This window comes from Marmota monax, unplaced genomic scaffold, assembly GCF_021218885.2.
Source record: "Marmota monax isolate L192 unplaced genomic scaffold, Marmota_monax_Labrador192_F-V1.1 WCK01_AAM20220418_F8-fsc01145, whole genome shotgun sequence".
Lineage (NCBI taxonomy): Eukaryota > Metazoa > Chordata > Mammalia > Rodentia > Sciuridae > Marmota > Marmota monax.
In genome coordinates this window covers 48912-69011 of record NW_026694495.1, presented here as the reverse complement: position 1 = coordinate 69011, position 20100 = coordinate 48912, and the positions used below count along the sequence as shown (strand labels likewise).

At 35.7% G+C, this 20100-nt stretch overlaps 1 pseudogene; it reads right to left on the bottom strand.

Moving 5' to 3' along the window:
• Positions 1 to 5338: 5338 nt before the first annotated feature.
• On the bottom strand, positions 5339 to 19900 carry LOC124075925 (ubiquitin carboxyl-terminal hydrolase 31-like; annotated as a pseudogene).
• Positions 19901 to 20100: the final 200 nt, after the last annotated feature.

Genomic DNA, 20100 nt, shown 5'->3' with positions numbered 1-20100 from the left:
TTATTCAAAGTTTCTTCAGTTCTTCCATGCTACCTCCCACTTCCCTCATTTTGGATCAGCATCCACTTAGAAAAGTAAACATTAGGTCTTTGGTTTAGTGGATTGGTTTACTTGCCTTAACATGATATTCTCCAACTTCATCCATTTACTTCCCAATTCCATAATTTTATTCTATTTTAATGCTCAGTAATATTTCACTGTGTATATAAACCATATTTTCTTTATCCATTCATCTATTGAAGAGCATATAGATTGGTTCTATAGTTTGCCTATTGTGAATTGTTTTTCTATGAACATTGATGTGGATAAGCCACTGTATTATACTGTTTTTAGCTCTTGTTGGTCTAAACTGAGGAGTGGGATAGCTGGGTCAATGATGGTTCCTTTCCAAGTTTTCTAAGGAATCTCCTTATTCTTTTCCAGGTTGGTGTCACCAACTTAGAGACCTACCAACAGTGTAACAGTGGGCCCTTTTCTCCACATCCTCACCAAAATATATTTTTGCTTGTATTTTAATAACTGTCATTTTGATTGGAGTGAGATTAAATTTTAGAGTAGTTTTGATTTGCAATTCTTTAATTGCTAGAGATGTTGGATTTTTTTTTTTGATTGATTGATTACTTATTTTAGTTCCTCAGCCCATTTCATTTAGTGATTGGGAAACTTGTTTTTTTGGTATTAAGTTTTTTAAGTTCTTTATATATTCTGGAATTTAGGGTTCTATCTGATGTGCATGTGGTAAAAATTTGCTCCCATTCTCTGGTATCACTTTTTGCCTCACTGATTGTTTCTTTTGCAGAGAAGAATGTTTTAAGTTTGAATTCATCCCATTTAATGACTCTTGTTTCTATTTCTTGTGCTTTAATAGTATTTTTAAAAAAGCAAAATTTCAAATACCCTAATTACAGGTATATGACATCATGCATAGCAAAACAATTCATCTTGATTTCAAGCCCATTCTCTTAAGGCCGTTGGGTCTATGGCCATGTCATAAAATTAGAAATATACCATTAATCAATTTAAATAATAGACTCAAATCTTTGGATCTGGAGAAAAAACATACACACACACACACACACACACACACACACACACACCATACACTTTTTGTTAGAGTTAAATAATATATTTCAAACCCTAATCAATCTTCCTCTGTTCATATTAACACTGGATTTGGGCATTTTGTTCCAGTAATAAGGCATATTTTATATACATTTAAATTTCCAGGAAAATCTTAGAAGTTTTTGCTTTGATTTCTTCTTTAACAAAAAGTAAAGCATGGAAATAGTTTGACCAGTTATTATTATAGATTAACTTGGGAAAATGGTCATTTTTATAATAGTTTTATCTTTTGTAAAAATGTTAAATATTTGAGTCTTTTATGTGATTTTCTGTATTTTTATTTTCTAAAATACTGCATATTCCTTTTATAAATATACTTTCATGAAATGCAATATTCATGTGACACCGGCAAAAAACATACATTGTATTTTATAGTATTTGTCAAACTGGATATAATACATCAAAAAAATTCTAGCTCCTAGAATTTACTTTTTATAAAATTTAATAATTATTTCTTTCTCTTTAACCATGCACCTTGGTTTCAACTCTGGAGGAATATGGCTGTATTCTCATTTACAGTTGGTTTAATTTTAGTCTCTGTTTCTTGTGTGAGTGTATCATATACATTTCATTACAAAATAGTTTCTACAAATGGATAATAAAAGTTTAAATTATTATTTTCCTCTTTTGTGAATGTATTTATTCCACATTTTCATCAATACTATTTAATTCATCTATATGATATGATTTTGAGTTTTTATGATTATTTAACACTTAGATATATCCCTTTTAAAGTGGCTCTTCAAGAATTTATTCTGTTTTTCTTTTGCAATATGTTTTATTTTTTCTTCTTATAAGCATTCGATTATATGTGAGGAAATTATTTTTTTTTACCTTGTCTCTTTTGCACCTTTAATGTAATAATTTGATGAATAGATTTTTTTGTATTAATATCTTGTAATTCATAAGTTTAAAATTATTATATTGTATAATTTTGAAAACAAATAAACTCTTTTTTTTTCTTTTGTGATATTAGGGATTCAACCAAAGTGTCCTATTGCTGAGCATATTCTCAGTTCTTTTTTAAATTTTATTTCCAGATGGGGTTTGCTCAATTTCTTCAGTTGGCCATAAGTTTTCAATTTCATGTCTTAGCCTCCAGAATAGAAGATATTTCAGGTGTGCACCACCATATGCACCCTATCTTTTGTATGAAACCCTGAGCTTTGTACTTTCTTACATATTTCAGTATTATTTATTAATAAGTTATATTCAGCATTTAATGTGTCAAAATATGTTGTTATAATTTCTGAGTTTAGGGATAAAATAGCATTTTATTATCACAATGTTTTCCCAATATCCTAGCATCTTTCTTTGAAATGAATGCCATTTTTTCTCTTCCATGCACAGTAATCTTCATTATGTATAACTGCCTAAGTAACAAGAGACTTATTAAGAGTTTTGTTGTTGTTTTCTGAAGTTCCACCATTTATTTTATTATGAGGTTTACCCTGATTGATTTAACTTCATAACATCAATCATGTGGCATCATAGTAGTTCGGTCAGCAGTAGACTTTATGTACAACAGTGGATATATCAAAAGTTTTAGCCATGTACTAGTCTATATCATCTAGATTCTTGTCATTACACTCAGAGAATTGGAAAATTGCAAAAGATTCTTAGGATAAATTTTCCTGAGTGTATTTCCATCAAGTGAGAAATTATTATATATGCATATATTTGAAATTATATACTGTATAATTCAGATAACTTTTCTTTGTTGAATTTTCAAATTTGCTTGTGCTTTTTAAGTTGTATCTGCTTTTTTTTTTGTACTGAAGATTGAACTCAGGGGTGCTTAACCATGAAGCCACATTCTCAGTCCTTTTTTTATATTTTATTTAGAGACAGAGTCTTGCTTAGTTGCTAAGTGCTCACTAAGTTGTTCAATACTATATGTATTGTATATAATATTGTCTTAGAATTTATGATCCTTTTTTTTATCCTCCTCAGTCACTGGAACTAAAGTTGTCCATCACTAGACCGCGCTCATTTGCTTTTTAAAAGCACCAACATTGATATTGGTAACTCTCTCTGTGCTATGTTCACCTTTAATAGCTTCTAATTTTGCTCATTTGCTTAAGATTTTCTTTACTTTTAGTTTATAAAATTTACTTTTCATTGGAATGGATGATTTGATAATAAATTCTAGTCATTTTATGGCTTACTAAGTTTTTTTCTGTATGTTTTATTTCAACCTCAGGTTTAGATGAATTCCATTTTTTTCCAGCTCTATGGAGGTCTAAGTAAAACATAATATCCTGTATAGATATTGTTAATGAAATGGAACCACAATTTTACCCAGTTTTTTGACTTTACAGTGTATACCCAAATAATATAAAATCAGCATACTTACATTGACACAGCCACATTAATGATTATAGCAGCACAATTCACAATAGCTAAGCTATAAATACAACCATTCAATGATGAATGGGTCCATTCAGTGATGACAGGATAAAAAATTGTTGCTTATGTACACAATAAACTATGAATCAGTCATAAAGAAGAATGATTTTATGACATTTGTCAGTAAATGGATGAATCTGAAGATTTTATGCTAAGTAAAACAAACCATTTCTTTAAAACCAAAGGTTGAAAGTTTTTGCTGATATGTGAAATCTAAATCTCATAAAGTGGGGAAGGGTAAGAAAAAAAGATCAGTAGATTGCACAATGGTAAACAATAAATAAATAAACAAAAGGGAAAGGGATAGAAATATTAAAGACATATATGTCTTTAATATTTCTATCCTCTAACATATACTCAGCCTACCATGATAGCCACCAAAAAGAACAGGATTTTAATTAGTATAAGATATATCCCATGCTTGCATAATGCCATAAAAATTGATTTTACTATCAGGTAGAACTAGAAAGAACCATTAAAATAAAAAAAACAAATTATATTTGTTTGTAAAGCTACATGTATATTTTATTATAAACATCATACAATATATACATCAATCAAAGTTTTTATATATATGTATTTATTATTTTGTATGTTATAAATTGTTAAAATTATAAAAAGGAAAATCCAAACAGGATTTTTTTGGCTATTTTTATATTAATAACATACTAAATACCATAAAATGTTTGAAATTAAATTCATTGTTAAATATTTCCATTAAGTGGTCTGTCTACCTTGTTAAGTTTCAAAATTTCTCTTATATCATTGGTATTGGAATTACTAGAGATTTCACTACATATTCAGAATAGCCAGATCCATCAGAGAAATAAGAAATGAGATTCTACACTCTATTAAATCTCTGATTAGTGGTTGTGGATTAAAATTTGATCATTCCCTTTCTTAATTACCATTATTTTCTCATCTGAACAATGTGTGTAATATAGATTATAATATAAAAAATTACAAAATATATATTTTGTGGTAATGCCTGAGTTTTATATTGTGTTTCATAAATGCAGAGTATATATACTTTTTTGAACTTAAATCAGTTTATCTGCAGAAGTAGATAATAGTATCATTGTGTTCCAAAACACCACCTACATGATAGTATATTAACTGTCATTTTAACTTCAATTACCTTACAGACTGTGCAAATATTCATGTGGTCAATGTGTTATTTATTTATGTTTTCTTATTACAGGACCTGTTAAAATTCAGGGATATAGCCATTGATTTTACTGAAGAAGAGTGGGAATGCCTTCAGCCTGCTCAGAAAAACTTATATAAAGATGTGATGTTAGAGAACTATAGAAACTTTGCCTTCCTTGGTAAGTTTAATTTCCCTTTAAAATTTTAATTAATAATTATTATTTAATTTACTTCTGTTGTATCTTCTGGGAACTTCTCTATGAGTTTCAGATTTGTGTTTCAAATAAAAAGGACATTTTTAGTACAGATATTGTACTCTTTATATTATTTTACTCTTTAATCTCTCTCTTTCTTGGTGTGTTGTACATTCTCCACTTTAGATAAGTAGTACTTAGCATAATTTAGTGATGTAACTATTGTAGTCTACACATAACAGGGGACACAGCTGAGACGTTCAAATGGAGAAAACCAAACTAAAAAATGTTGGCAGAGTAGTTATTCAGCAGAAAAAATTTTCAGATGCTTAGCTTTATTTCTTTTGATTGTAATCATTGAACACATACTGCCCTACATTTATTACATTTTCAAATTTTTTGTAGTCCTCTGTTTTCTTCTTTAGTGATGTCCCAGTTTATTCAGATTAACCACCAAAACTTACCTTTTGTGCTGAGGGCCATCATGATCTGTTACAAATCTTGTGAGGAAACCTGTAAAGAAGCAAACAGAAGAGAGAGACACACTCACAGTGAAAAGGAACAAAGAAAAAAACTTGCCACTCCTCCTCATGGCTGCACATAGTATACCCCAAAATTACATAGCTTCTGTTACCATGACTACATTATAACCTAGTGTTATTTTAACCCCAAGTGCTAGCTAATGAAGATAAGGTATAGTTACTACAAACATAGAGCCCCTTCTCCCTAAGGACATTACCACAGAAACTAGATAGTGCACCTGTAGAGTTGTCTTAATAGCTTCAAGGAGAAACTGCCAGGCATTACTATTGTGGAACTCAGGTTTCCAGTTATCATCACCCCTACCCTTTCCTGTCTATTTCCAAAGTCAGAATACCTACAGCCTCCCCTCCTTTTTTAAGGCCTTTTGAATAAATAATATTACTTATCTTCTTAATGCTCGTGGGGGCAAAAAATAAGGCAGCCATTGAAAACAGCAAGTGCCAACATCAGTAAACATCCACCTATGAATATTTTTTGACCCAGATCAAATTGATTAAACATGAAATTATCCAATCTAACAAGGCTAAACATCAATCATCATGTTGGACCTTATTAATGATATCTTTAAGGTAATCTAACTCTTTTGAAATAAAATTACTATTATCACTTATATTGAAGGAACACATGTTATTAAACTTCTGATATCCATTATGATGTAGCAATACCAGACAATCAATTGCAGCATGAATGTCAAGTATGGCTTGACAATGTTGTTTTTATTCTTTATTAAGCATATTAACGGCCATGGAGGCATGGCTAATACTTTTTATGATAGGATAGGTGAGTTTCATAATAGTTTTGTAAACCCGTAGACCTAGTCCAGGAAAACCCTCTAAGGAGAATGTCAAAGCATCAAATTCTGCCTTAGTGTGAAGGTTCACTGAATTATCACAGTTTTTATCAAGAAGTATAGATCTTTTATAAATAAATTGCATAGGATGGTGTCCTATTAAATACTATGTGGATGGTAAGGACACAGTTATTCTGCTAAGAAAAGAATGAATACCGTGAGAAATTTTTGCAAGTAACAATTTCATTCAAGTGAGTCAAGATATTTTAATGGGTTGTAGAAGTCCAGGATCTGACAGTACTGAATTTCCCACAGCTTATGTACAAAAAATGAGTAACATTGTTATTGAGACCAAAACATTTACAGAGTTTTGTGTGAGTTTAGCAATCAAAGCAGTAACTAAGTTATCTGGAGTACATTCTAACCTATTTGAGCCAACACCTTTTGAGCTAAGGCTGTTAATGGTTTTATATCCCTCCAAGTAAGTGGAATTATAGTGTCTTGTGTTCGTCTTTTAATGTTTCTCCTCATCTGAGGAGAATGATTATTCTCTTCTTTGAAGGGACTCTTATCTTCCAGGGTTAAATGAAACTTTTAATCAGCTTGTGAAGTCTCTGATGTACATTCAACATTCCTATATTTTATACATCAAGCTAGAGTCAAACAGGACATGTTGGCATAAGTATAGCAGTTCATGCTTTTCCCCACATGATCAAAGGCATAGGATCTTGTCATGCTGGTCAGGTGGAATCTTATATATTACATTTTTTGTTTTTTTGGAATGGCTGTTTGAGAATAAAATGTCTATTGAATGCACATGACCAATTTTGATTATTAACTTTATGTTGTATATTGAGCACCTTAACTGTAAATAAAACAATATTTAATACATATTAATATGAGAGAGGCTAGATCTTTGTTTGTCTCTGTTTTAAAAGGCAAGTATTAGGATACAATTTGCTCATTCAACCATAGCTCGTCCAAAAGGATTATGAGAAATTTCATTATTTAAAACTATATCTCATTGACTAAAAATTGTGCAAAAGGATGAGATGTAAAGGCAGGGGCATTATCCATCTTTAAACAAATAGGGCTTCTAGGAGCAGATTACGTTTGGTTTCTTTCCATGCTCTCTGCTGGAACTGAATTGGCAGTTTTGTTTTGTTTTGTTTTGTTTTTTGTTTTTGTTGTTGTTTTTAGATTCAATTCTGTTAGTCAATTTTTTTCTTTTGTATTGTGACTTGCAACAATGCATTAATAATCATAAATATTTTGAAGTGAATAGCTCATTATACTTCTATTTTGTAAGTTGTTTTCTATATTTCTTATTATTTTCTATTTTGATTAATGATTTAATTTCTGGATCATTGTTTTTTATTGTGGTATGCTTGGATTCTTTTCACATTTCCCTATATATATATATATATATTCCCTTTATATATCCTATAAGTTTTGAGTTTTTCCAGTATTTCACAAGTTGCTTAGACTTGTCTTAACATTGGTCCTGCTTGATAAGCCTCTCGCACATTGGTAACATTTCAGCTTTGCACACTAGGAATCCCCATGTCATTTATTCTTAAAAATTATAAACATACACAATTTGTGCCCAATTATATTACTATTTGGTCTCAATTTTACTCTCTAAACTTTCTTTAAATAGTTATTTAGTGTTCTTTGAGTAATTCATAATGGTCAGTACCCCAATGTTCAGTTCTTAATGTTTTTTTCTTCTTCTTTTGTTACTTGGATTAAGCCATTGTAATCTTTGTTTATATTTGCTGTACTGTTTTTTATTTGTTCATTAAAGGAGCCAACAGTAGATTATATAGTCAATTTTGGGAAAAAAATGTATAAAAACTTTTAAAAAAATAAAAAATACACAAGAACAGTGCTGAATCCTTGTAATATTTGCTAATTGGGAGGCCATGCAAAAGTACTTCATGTTTGAGGGAAGTCACAGAAATTTAGAAACAGCATGACTCAAACAATTTTAAAAAGACTTATAGTTCAGTGATATAGAATTTTTTCAAGCACCACACATGAAAAATTAAAAGTTTGATGATGTAAAGATCCAGAAATGCCAGTACTAAATATGTATCTATGAACAATTAAATCAGAAAATTGAAGAGATACATCTGCTTTTGTGTTTAGTGCAAACATTGTTCTCAGTATTAAAAGTAGGGACTCAATGTATGTGCCCATCAATGATCAAATGAGTAAAAATATTGTACTTATATACTATTATTAGTTAGTAATGAAAATATTTTGTCTCATAAAGTGTTTTAAGAAATACATGTAGGACTTTGCATTAAGTCAAATGTGGCAGGCAGAGATTAAGTTGCAGGAGCACTTGATTCACATGTAGAAGTCAGTAATTTAGTGAGTAAAATTGTGCTCACCAGATACTGTGTTTTGTGTAGGGTTGATATTATAGTCAAAGTTTCCATAGTTTTGTTTTATTGATTATAAGAGGGTCAAGAGTTTTGTTTTATCAAATGGTGAGTGTATTATGTTCTTCATAAATACTAGTTGAAGGAATACAATACCTTGTAAGAACAAAACTGATAATTATATGAAATAATGATTGTGTTAATTCATTCTGTTTAGTCATATTATCTTTTATATATAGTATAAAATACCATGATATATTTAGTAAATAAATAAAGTTGTATTTGTCAATGAAAGAAATCATCATATCACATGAATTTACAAATATGAAAATCAATTTATTACACTTGATTGTCAAGTGTTGACTTCAGCCAAGTATTATGGCATAGACTATGCAAGATTTTTATAGTCTTTTAAAATGTTTTTATGGAAAATTTTATAGACATATATGTGTATATTTCTTAGTAAAATTTGTTCATATTTGGTTTTAAGAGTCCATAGCCTCTTTACCCTTATTGACTATTTGTGGTATTATCACTCAAAATTTACTAGTTATTTTCACATCTCTATGTCATGGTAGACAAAAACCAGGTTTTGGACACTCTTTGAAAAAGCCACAAATGTTTGTATACGTTTTACATTTCTCTTATTCTACTGAGAGTGAAGATAGCTGCTGGATATTTCCTAAATATGTAATGCTATCTTATGGAGGACAAAAGGCTGTGGATGATAAAAATAGCATACTTTACTTCTCTTTGTTATATTACTCTTCTTAATGATGTACTCCTCTTGGATACTGTGGTCTCTAAAAGAATTTGGGTAATATTCTCAAGTTAATTGTGTTTGTACATTTTTATTGAACTGATATATTTTTTAATTCATGATGACTTTGAACATACTAATCTGCTACACTCCTGATGTACTTATTTTACCTTAATTTCACATTATGTATGCAAAGTATATTTATCCCACTCTAGTAGGTATTGTTTTTTTTTAATTTTTTTTATTTCAGTCATGACTTCTCAAGACACCCAAGAATATTCACCAGAAAAGGTTATAAAACATATATTTCATAAAGTGATAAGTGTAAAATATAGAAGTTGTAATCTTGACTATTTACATCAAAAGAAAATATGGAAAACTACAAGTGAGAGTGAACACCAGAAATCATATAAAAATTCAGACCTTGTTCGTCACCAGATAATTTATACTGGAGAGAAGCCCTACAAATATAAACAATGTGACAAAGATTTTTGTAAAAAAATAGGTTTTATTTACCACAGCAGAACACACACTGGGGGGAAGCCCTACAAATGCAAAGAATGTGACAAAGCTTTCAGTCAAAAATCACACCTTATTTACCACAGCAGAACTCACACTGGAGAGAAACCCTACAAATGTAAAGAATGTGGCAAAGCTTTCAGTCAAAAATCACACCTTATTTGCCACAGTAGAACTCACACTGGAGAGAAGCCCTACAAATGTAAAGAATGTGTCAAAGATTTCAGTCAAAAAACAGACCTTATTTACCACAGGAGAACCCACACTGGAGAGAAGCCCTACAAATGTAAAGAATGTGGCAAAGCTTTTAGTCAAAAATCACAACTTATTCAACACAGCAGAACTCATACTGGAGAGAAGCCCTACAAATGCAAAGAATGTGACAAAGCTTTCAGTAAAAAATCACATCTTAATCGCCACAGGAGAACTCACACTGGGGAGAAGCCCTACAAATGCAAAGAATGTGACAAAGCTTTCAGTCAAAAAACAGACCATATTTACCACAGCAGAACTCACACTGGAGAGTAGCCCTACAAATGCAAAGAATGTGGCAAAGCTTTCAGTAGAAATTGACACCTTATTTGCAACAGGAGAACTCACACCGGAGAGTAGGCCTACAAATACAAAGAAGATGGCAAAGCTTTCAGTTGAAAATCACCTTATTTGCCACAGAGAACTCACACTGGGGAGAAGCCCTACAAATGTAAAGAATGTGGAATAGCTTTCAGTCAAAAAAATAGATCTTATTTGCCACAGAAGAACTCACACTGGAGAGAAGCCCTACAATTGTAAAGAATGTTGCAAAGCTTTCATTCGAAAGTCACACCTGATTTGCACAGCAGAATCACACTGTAGTGAAGCCTCACAAATGCAAAGTATGTGACTAAGTTTTTACTCAATTATCAACCCTTATTTGCCACAACAGAATTCACACTGGAGAACAGCCCTATAAATATAAGGAATGTGGCAAAACTTTTAGCCATAAATCAGGCCTTATTCACCACATCAGAACTCACACTGGAGAATAGCCCTACACATGTGAATAACTGGCAAACATTTAATAAAAAATAAAACTTTATTCAGCACAGCAGAAGACACCCTGGTGAATGTGAAATATAAATAAAGTGATAATACTTTTAAAGAAAAACTAAACCTCATTAACAACAGAATTTATACAGAAAAGAACCCCTACTAATGAAAAAATGTAGCAAAGCTTTTAATAAGAAATCAATTCTTTTTCACCACTAAGCTATTTATTCTGGAAAGAAGACATAAATGTAGAGAATGTAGAAACATTTTCAATTATATATCATACATTACTAGACATCAGAGAAAACACACTGGAGAGAAGATTTACAAATGATACCATCAAACCATTCCTCTAAGAAAGAGTCAACATTTAATCCTCACCACAATAACCATAGAAGAGACAAAGTTTTGAAATGTGAAAATTGACAATGTGACAATGCCTCCAAAATTTATTCACCAATACTCAGCACCTGTGGATACATACTGGTTAGAGAAAATACAAATGGAAAAAAATATTTCGTAACCATATGATTATTAAAAACTACTGATTTTTGGAGAATTCATTGTGCCCAGAAACCCTAAAAAGTTAAATAATATTTTGAAAACTTATTCAAATTTTGAATTCATTGAACATCTGAAAACTCATACCAGTAGTGAACATTGAACAGATTTTGTCCAAAATGTATGCCTTATATAAAAGTGAAACATTTATAATAAACACTTTGACAAATGTGAGAGTATAGTAAAGTCATTATTTTACATTACACCTTGATGTATATGAGGGTCAGTAAAAGACATTACTCATTTAAATATAGAAAATAAGTAGTTGTCTTTAACTTTTGCTTAAATTTTTTAAGCATTATCAAGTTATTTGGTAGAAATATCAGTCATAAATATCATATATGCATAGTGCAGAAATCTCATCTTTGAAAGCATATAATTTTTGTTTTCTAAATCAAAAAATTACAATTTTCATTTTTGAATACTGGAGAAAAGAATTATATGAAATCTATTTTTTTGATGTTTAACACTGAATTGTAACATTTTAAACTGTATTTTTTTTTGTATTTCAGTTTATATTTAGGGATTTTTAAACACTGAGCCACATTCTTAAGCCCTCTCCCCACTTTTTCAAATTTTGAGACTGTCTTGCTAAGTTGCTTGAAACCACACTAAGTTGCTGAGGCTGAATTTAAAGTTCTGAAACTCCTCAGTTTCTCAATTTGCTTGGATTACAAGCATGGACCATCATTCCCAATTTATAGTGCATTGTTTTTACCTATATTTACGTTATGTATTCAATATGTCCTTATAACTGAATATTTGTTTATATGTTAACACTCATGTATTTCATCCTGTTGTTAAATAACAGACATCACATTGTTCCGCTTGACTAAATGTTTTATGTAACAGTAAAACATACTACTGAGTAAATAATACTGTAGCATCTCTTAATTCTTTTACACATTTTAATAAAACTTAAAGTGGAATATAATTTGCATAAGCCAGATCATTATATATTTTTTTCTGTTTGTATTTATGGTGAAATTATGAGTTATAAGAAAGACATAGATAAAGAAAATAAGCCCCAGATTTTCATATGTTGAATTACAAATTTTAACATTTTAAGTTTTTAACATTTTAACATTTCCTAGTGATTTGAATAGACTGAATTTCCACAAACTTAAAGTTAGCTCTTGCATGAGAGAAGAGCTTTATCTTTCTTGTGTGTGCATAATAGCCTTCTAGACATCAGCCTCATTGGAGACATTTCATTTTTCTCTGAGTGAGATCAATGATCAGTGTTTTCATGTACATTAGTAAATTTCTGACATCACTGTTATTTTATAGGTAGTGTTATTTCAGGGCAGGAATCCGAGAAATGGATCTGGAGTCAAGGTTGAGTGTGGTCTTATACTTATGACAAAATAATCAGTGAGCTATGTTTCAGAGTCTTATTTTCTGTGGACCAATTAATAAGAGGTAAACTGATAAGGTTGTATGTAAAGATTAAGTTTCTTATGATTAAATGTTGTCTTACCAGCTACAATAAGGATTCTTATACATGGAATCCATACAAAAATCATATTGAATATCATTCACAATTTTATTAATATTACATATAATTCATGAAGAACTGAGTTTACAATAATATATGGCTAATAACAAGTTCTGGGGCATTGTACACTCTCCAATATGGAGACATTTATACCAGTTTAATTATACATGAAACTACACTAAATGAGAATAAAAATCAATTGGATCAACACACAACAATATACAAATAAAAACTTTTAAAGACTTAAACAAGAGACCAATAATGGATGAAGTGTGGCTTCCGAATGGTAGGGAGATAATGAACATATAACCAAAGGTAATTGAACAAAGATAAATTACCCACTTTGAGCTAGAACAGCATTTGAAAGAAATAGAGTCACAAAGTTATCAAAGATTATTCACTTCCATTTGTATGCTTTGCAATACATTCCGAAAGATTTCTGCATGTTTTATTTCAGTCAAATTGAAGAACAATCCAGAAAGTTAAAAAAAAAAAAAAGAAGTATTGCTCCTCTGGTTTGAAAAGCAAGAAAAAAATAGAGAGAGATTTATTGAGCTAGAAAAAGTTACTAGTTAAAGGTAAAAAATAGAACTGAGATTTCCAGAGTCTCGGTATAATGTATTTCAGCCATCCCTGGTTTCACAGGGCATTTTTGGTTAATAAAGGATTTGTTCACTTACATACAACTTACAGAACATTGCTGTTTTTAGTCAGTCTTTTCCATTAATAACAATGATGTACCTTTCAAGACTTTCCAGCCACAAAAATACACAATTTCAGAAATCTTCTGGTTCATCCTCCATATATTCTGCTAAAAAATATGAGGTAATTATACTGTGTATTATGACCACAGGCTATGAGCCTTCAAATTACCTTAAAATACAAAAGAATATTTTATGTTTATTTTTAAATATTGTTTTTATATTTCAAACATTCAAATCAAATTCCACAATAATCAATGATACAAAAAACCACAAAAAAACAACTGCAATTTTGTGTCTCATCATGACTTTTCAATACCTGCTGTAGATTGCCTGTTGGTTCAACTTTTAATTTAAAAAATAATATTTTTTTTCCATACAATTGGGGTGAAGTGGAGGACAAAATCTCCTGCATTGTTTTCCTGGGCAAGCCATCTAACTTGAAACAACTGAACCCCAAATAAAAATATCTTTACATTCTAATTATATCAGTACTTAACTAATCTAGCATTAAAAAAAATCCACTTTCTTCTGGTTGAGTACGTTAGCCCAAAGATATGTAACCTGGGAGTTAAAAGAAGTATGACATAAATGAAGAGGTCTTTTTTGCATAAGGCAAATTGCACTTTTTTGACATACATTGGGCATAGTTATGTACAAAGCTTTTCGTTATAGACCTAGGGTACCAGTTCCTCTTCTCCATGATCTCCACCTCTAGAGTTAGCAAATATTTAAGTACAAAATACCCGTTGCTATATTTTGGATCTTGAATGTCCACAGGTCTCCAGCCAGTGGTGCTATTGGGATATGGTGGAACCTTTAGGAGGTGGGGCCTAGTGGGAGAAAGTCAGGTTATTTGGAGCACGCCCTTAAAGGAAATATTAGGAGCCTGATGGCTCCTCTTCCTCTCTCTGCTTCCCCAGCTGCCATGAACAGCTTTGCTTCCTGATGTCTTCCATATCATGACGTTCTGTGCTTCATCATAGACTCAAAAGCCACAGCGCCAACTGACCATGGTCTGTCAACTTTGAAACCATGAACCACATTGAAAATTTTCTCCTCTAAATTGATTTATTTCAGGTTTTTTTCTCTTTAATCCATTTACTGATACACATCCATCCTGGACTAGCTGAGTGTAAATACCTGAGAAACATTAGTGATAAAATATTTCCCTTTACAAAGACTGGTAAACGGAGTGCAAGTGCTGAAAGCAACAGTTTTTCCCTCGGTTTGTTTAATATGTTATTGTCCCAGTTTTTAGTGCTCCTGGTGCTACTCGACAATCCACAGTGTGGACAAATGCTGCTCAGATGAAACCCAAGTCAAATAATCCACCCTTCCAAACACTAATGATAGCTTAACTGGTTCACAGGTTTCAAGACCCTAGTGTCCAGTGAGAGCCATTAGAGTTCTTTAGAAAGAAATATATACAATTGGTAAAGGGACTGTCCAGGCATTGTCTATAATGACTCAAGTTAGCCTGGTATCAATGTTTTGTCTATGGCTGTTACTTGGTTCAATGGCAGAATAAGGTGACTCTTTTAACAATTTACAACTTACTTCTTCTTGTATACAAACATACACTCACGCACGCACACATGCATGCACACGCAATCAGGCACATAACCAAAAAGTAACAAAACAAATGCATAGAGGGCTTTGGTGGGAGAGGAGGGCTGCTAAATAAATAAACATCTTTACAGACAGAACACTTAGGCTGCAGAAACGACCTTGAGGTTTCTGAGAAGTCCATGCAGAGGTCTGCGTGCTAGAAGGAAACTTTTTGGAGTCTTCCTCATCAGGCTGCTTGCTGCTGGGAGATGGGAAAGTCTGTAATATAGCTGGGAAGACATGGCCTTGTGAGCAGAGAGCAGAGAATGTTCAGTGGGGGCAGGGTCCTTGGAGACAAGCTGCTCCTTTCCAACTGCATGTGCATTTGGCTGCTGGGGGCCCGGAGGCTGGTGGCCTTTTTCAGCATTGTCATCCCTGGCACTCTTACTGTCCGACTTGACAGGGCTCCCACGTGTCTTTTTAGACAGCAAGGTTGTCTTGCCAAGGTCCATCGACCACCTAGTCTCCTGTATCTCAAGGCTGACTTGAAGGAGGACAGCCACTTATCCTCAGACTTGCTGTTCCTATTCAGACCAGACTGCACACTTGGGCTGGGGGGGCAAGGTGCAGGGTGGCCACAGAGGAGCTCTGTACATGTTTGCCTTCACCTCTGCCCTCCCCGGCTCTGGCCTGACTCACCCAAGAGGAGCTGGGTTTGGAGATGGAGGTGACACTGGCTCTGTGGGAACCCAGGCTTTGTCTGGAGCCCTCCCTACTCACGGTTCACTCTGAAGTCCTGTTCTTCCCAGAAGGGAAGGGGCCCCTGCTGGCAGAGCATGAGGCTTTTTTGGCAGATGTAGAGGCGACAGTGTAATCGAGGGCAGAAGCTGACTTCTGCTTCTGTGGTGAGGGAGATGGTGAGGAATCATGGGATTGGGGGGATAACTTCTTTTTAGGCTGGGTAGAAGCAGGGCGTGAATGCCTTCCATGGGCCCTGGAAGAACCTGCTTTGCTTCAAGAGCAAGAAGGCTTTAGAGAATCTTTGGAAGGAACAGGAGAAAAAGGGGATGTACTTGAAAGAGATGATTCTTGGCTTGCCAAAGATGCTCTCCCCTTTGCAAGCTTTGACCTGGCTCAGAAATGCCTTTGGAGCTGGGAGACCTCTTGGTTGTGCTCTCTGGTTCTATTTTTGAGTAAGCCTGGGTGGCCTGGGGGTTTCACTTCTTTGACTGGAGAGCAGTCCATGAGATCACTATGATCCATGTAAGCAATCTGGTTATTGTTATCAAATGCATTGGAGACAGGTGGTAAGTGATCCCCTTGGGCTAAGTTTTTGCTCTGTGTATCTAAAATTGAACACTGGAGTTCAATTTTTGGGTATCTGACTCATCTCTAAACACGCCCTCCTTGACAGCCAGGTGGACTCAGCTCACAGCCTTGTGCTCTTGTCAACTGCGACTATCACTTGTTTCCTGGTAACTGTTGGAAAGGTTCCTCAAGCTGCCAAGGCAAGAGATGGAGACCTTGTCATCCACTGCCTCCCGGATCTTCTCTAAGGTGGAGGCAGAGCTATGAATTGGAGAGTCCCCTTGTTACCGCTGTTTACTGGTGATGAGTCCTTGCTTCCCCAATGCTGAAGTATAACACCAGAGAAGCACGCTGAGGCAAGTTTAGAGTGGAAAGTAGAAGCTTAAATAAGGACAGCAGAAAAGACTTCTCCCAGAGGAAGAAGGAGACCCAAGAGGTGGAATCCATGGAAGAGGGGAGGTCTTCCCTCTTTTATAACTAAGGTCTTCATTCAGCTTTCCCACATTTCTGTCAGCATTCCTGTCCTTTGTTCTATTACCTTTCAGTGATGGATTGTAGGTGGGAAGGCCCAAAGGGTGGGGAGCAGGTGGGCCAAAGGAGTAATCTGGCCAGGAAGGACGTTTGGATTAGCATCTCCCTGTTTGCTTGGAGCTGCTTCATTAACATTTCCTTGGGATGGGATCTGGGCCTTGGGAACATTAACATTTCAATTTCCCAAGTGCTGCTCTGCTTTCTGTGGCTCCATTCTCTACATGGCCTTCATTTTCAATTTTACTCAATATTAGACCCGATTTACCTAACTACACTAACTACCTATCTTTAAATCTGGCTTCAACCTGAGAAGTGGGAAGGAGAATTGGAGCACATCTGCAGCTTCACAGACAGGGACCAAGAAGGTGTCACACAATTTTCATTAACAGCCAAGGGGCTGGTCACAGATGATCTGGAGGATAAGCTCTGGCACTGGACACTCCTCAAAAATGGATCACTTGAAAAGCCACCATCATGTTCACTCCTTTCCCCGGTCATTTCCATGGACTTGAAGAGCGAGGCAGGGAGGTGCCTCTGGAGGAGGCCGCTGAAGTCACACTGGCTTGCTTGCTCCCTGGAAGCTGGCTCACCCAGTGCTTGCACAGGGAAGAACTTGTGGAGCCGGCTACTGAGCTGTTAGCCAACCATAATGGGATGGCTGTCTGCTTTTGTAGAAGATTATATAGGCTGTCTGCGTGCACACCTTGTTCTCCAAGAGCTGCTGCACATCACTGTCATTGAAGCCACTGTCAATATCAGAGGCCATCCATGGAGTTCTTCCAGTATGCTGGGTAGTGCCCCCCTTGCATGGTGCCATGGTGATTTCACACAGCATACAGGTCATAGATGTTGTCCTCAGGGTCCCTCCTGAGTCCATAGGGCTGCCTCCATGGGGACCAATGGGATAGCAAACTCTAGCTGCTCTGGCTTCTCTTGACCACATGAAGAGTCATGTCCAGGCCAGTCAAGGGGAACTTGACCATGTTCTGAAGTTTCACATTTCTGTCTCCTTCCTTTCGAAAGCTCTTGAGGTGTATAGCACATCAGGCAGAGTGCACAGGCTCCGTGTGATGCTCCCCTTCTGCAGCTGCTTGCAGTGTGTGCAACACCAGGCATCATCTGGGGCCAGTCATTCCTCTTTGGCTTACAGTTGGAAACACTGGGATAAAGTGCAGGTTTGAGGTTTGATGCCGCTCCCTCTGCAGGCAGACACTTTCTGCATCTGGGATATACTCATCTTCAGTGTGTACAAATAAGAAATTTTTGTCTCCTTGTCCCATCCTACCACTAACTTCACATGAGCAGTTCCACCTGGTCCACAAGGTTTTAATGCTCTTTCTACTGTTGGGTGGCACAGGGGTTGTTCCTCCTGGGGCAGCAAGTATGTAATTCCCACAAAACTGACCACATGCAAACTGAATGGACACACTTGAGTGCAAACAGGAAATACTTCATCTTCTCCAAAATTTTCTTCTGCAGAAGGTCCCATGCTATCATCTTCTCTAAATGCAGCATAAAAGACAGTCTTCCTGTGCTGCCCAATGCAGGCTCAGTTACACACCAGCAGGACAATCTTGTCACTGCCTGCTCTGGTGGTGGGCAGATCCAATTTCCCCTGCTTTGCTGCTGTTTATGTGCAGGAAGACAGTCTGATGATCCAAGCCAAACTTCAAGTGATTGAGATTGTTGTTTAAGTGAATTCCTATTTGAGAATTCCTTCAGGTCGAAATATTTCTGGAGTCTCAAAGCAAAAATGCCTTCACTTTCATGGCCTGTCTCCATGTCATCTGTAACACAAAAGGAAAGGTGGAATCCATCATAGATTGTGAACACAATCTGATCAGTGGGGATCTTTGTTTTCATAGATATTGCTTCCTGAAGTCTGGCAACAGTCCCAAACAGAGGCACAGCCACAGCAATCCTCATGTAATGAGGACATTTCCCTTGATACACTACAGTGAAATGGAGAGGTCTTATGTGGGTTAGAGAAATTGGCAAAGAAATGCACAGGAAAAGATCTAAAGTGTTGCTCTGTTTCTGACAATGAGTACATGTCAAAGAAGATCTGCACTGGGCTTGAAAAAGTTCTTGTACAAAAGTGCTACACTCAGGAAAAGATGGTCCCTAGGGTATGACATCAGTCTCTTATGGAGGCTTCAGAGAAGGATGGCCACTGTGATTTACAGAAGGATTGAGGTCTTCATGAACTAGGTATAAAAGCCACAGCAGAGACTCCTGAGCATCATGCTCGGATTTCCCAATCCTGCAGTGCGTTCTTTGACCTAGTACTCTTGACATCACAGCTGTGCTGCGGGGTGTACTCTAGGGGTGTACCCGGTGCGCCAGCTGCTCTGTGACCTCGCCGTGGCCCCTTTGTGCACGTCTGGTAGGGCTCAGTCTGCACCGCCCGGTACTGGCCCAGCCCAGGTGGTTGGGAAGAGCTCGGTGCTGCTGAGGCGTTGCAGCACAGCGTTCAGAGCAGGCGTTGTGTGGTTGCAGCCCCCTCACTCTGGGCACTGGCTCCTGGTGCAGGTGGGCTGGCGGGCGAGTTGTGGGCCCTGGCCGGAAGCAGCTGTGAAGGCTGCTGTGGTCCGGGCTTTGCCCTGGAAGCAAAGGTGCCAGAGCATGGACAGCATCTTGAGGACACAGCTTGGAAGCTGCCCACCAAACGCACCAAAGAGGGCGAGGAGGGCGCGACCGCCGGCCACTCCAGAACACCCCTTGCTGAGGGAGCACTTCTCATTCCCTCCTGCCACCACCGGCCCTCCGGAGCACACATACCTTGGACATGGTGGCAGCCACTGACACTCCTCACCAAGCCCACCTGCCCGCCTGGACCTGCCATGGCCTCCAGCGCATCTCGCCCTCCGCCCTCACTGGCTCTGAGGCTCTGCGCCCCACACACCCCAGTGGCCCCAAGCCAGCAAGCGATGCTATTTCAGGGTTTTCCACAGTTAGGAAAATCTGACTAACACATTTGTATCAAGCGACCTCTATTATGGAACAGTGTTATCTGAATCCATATGTCCACACACTGCATTCACC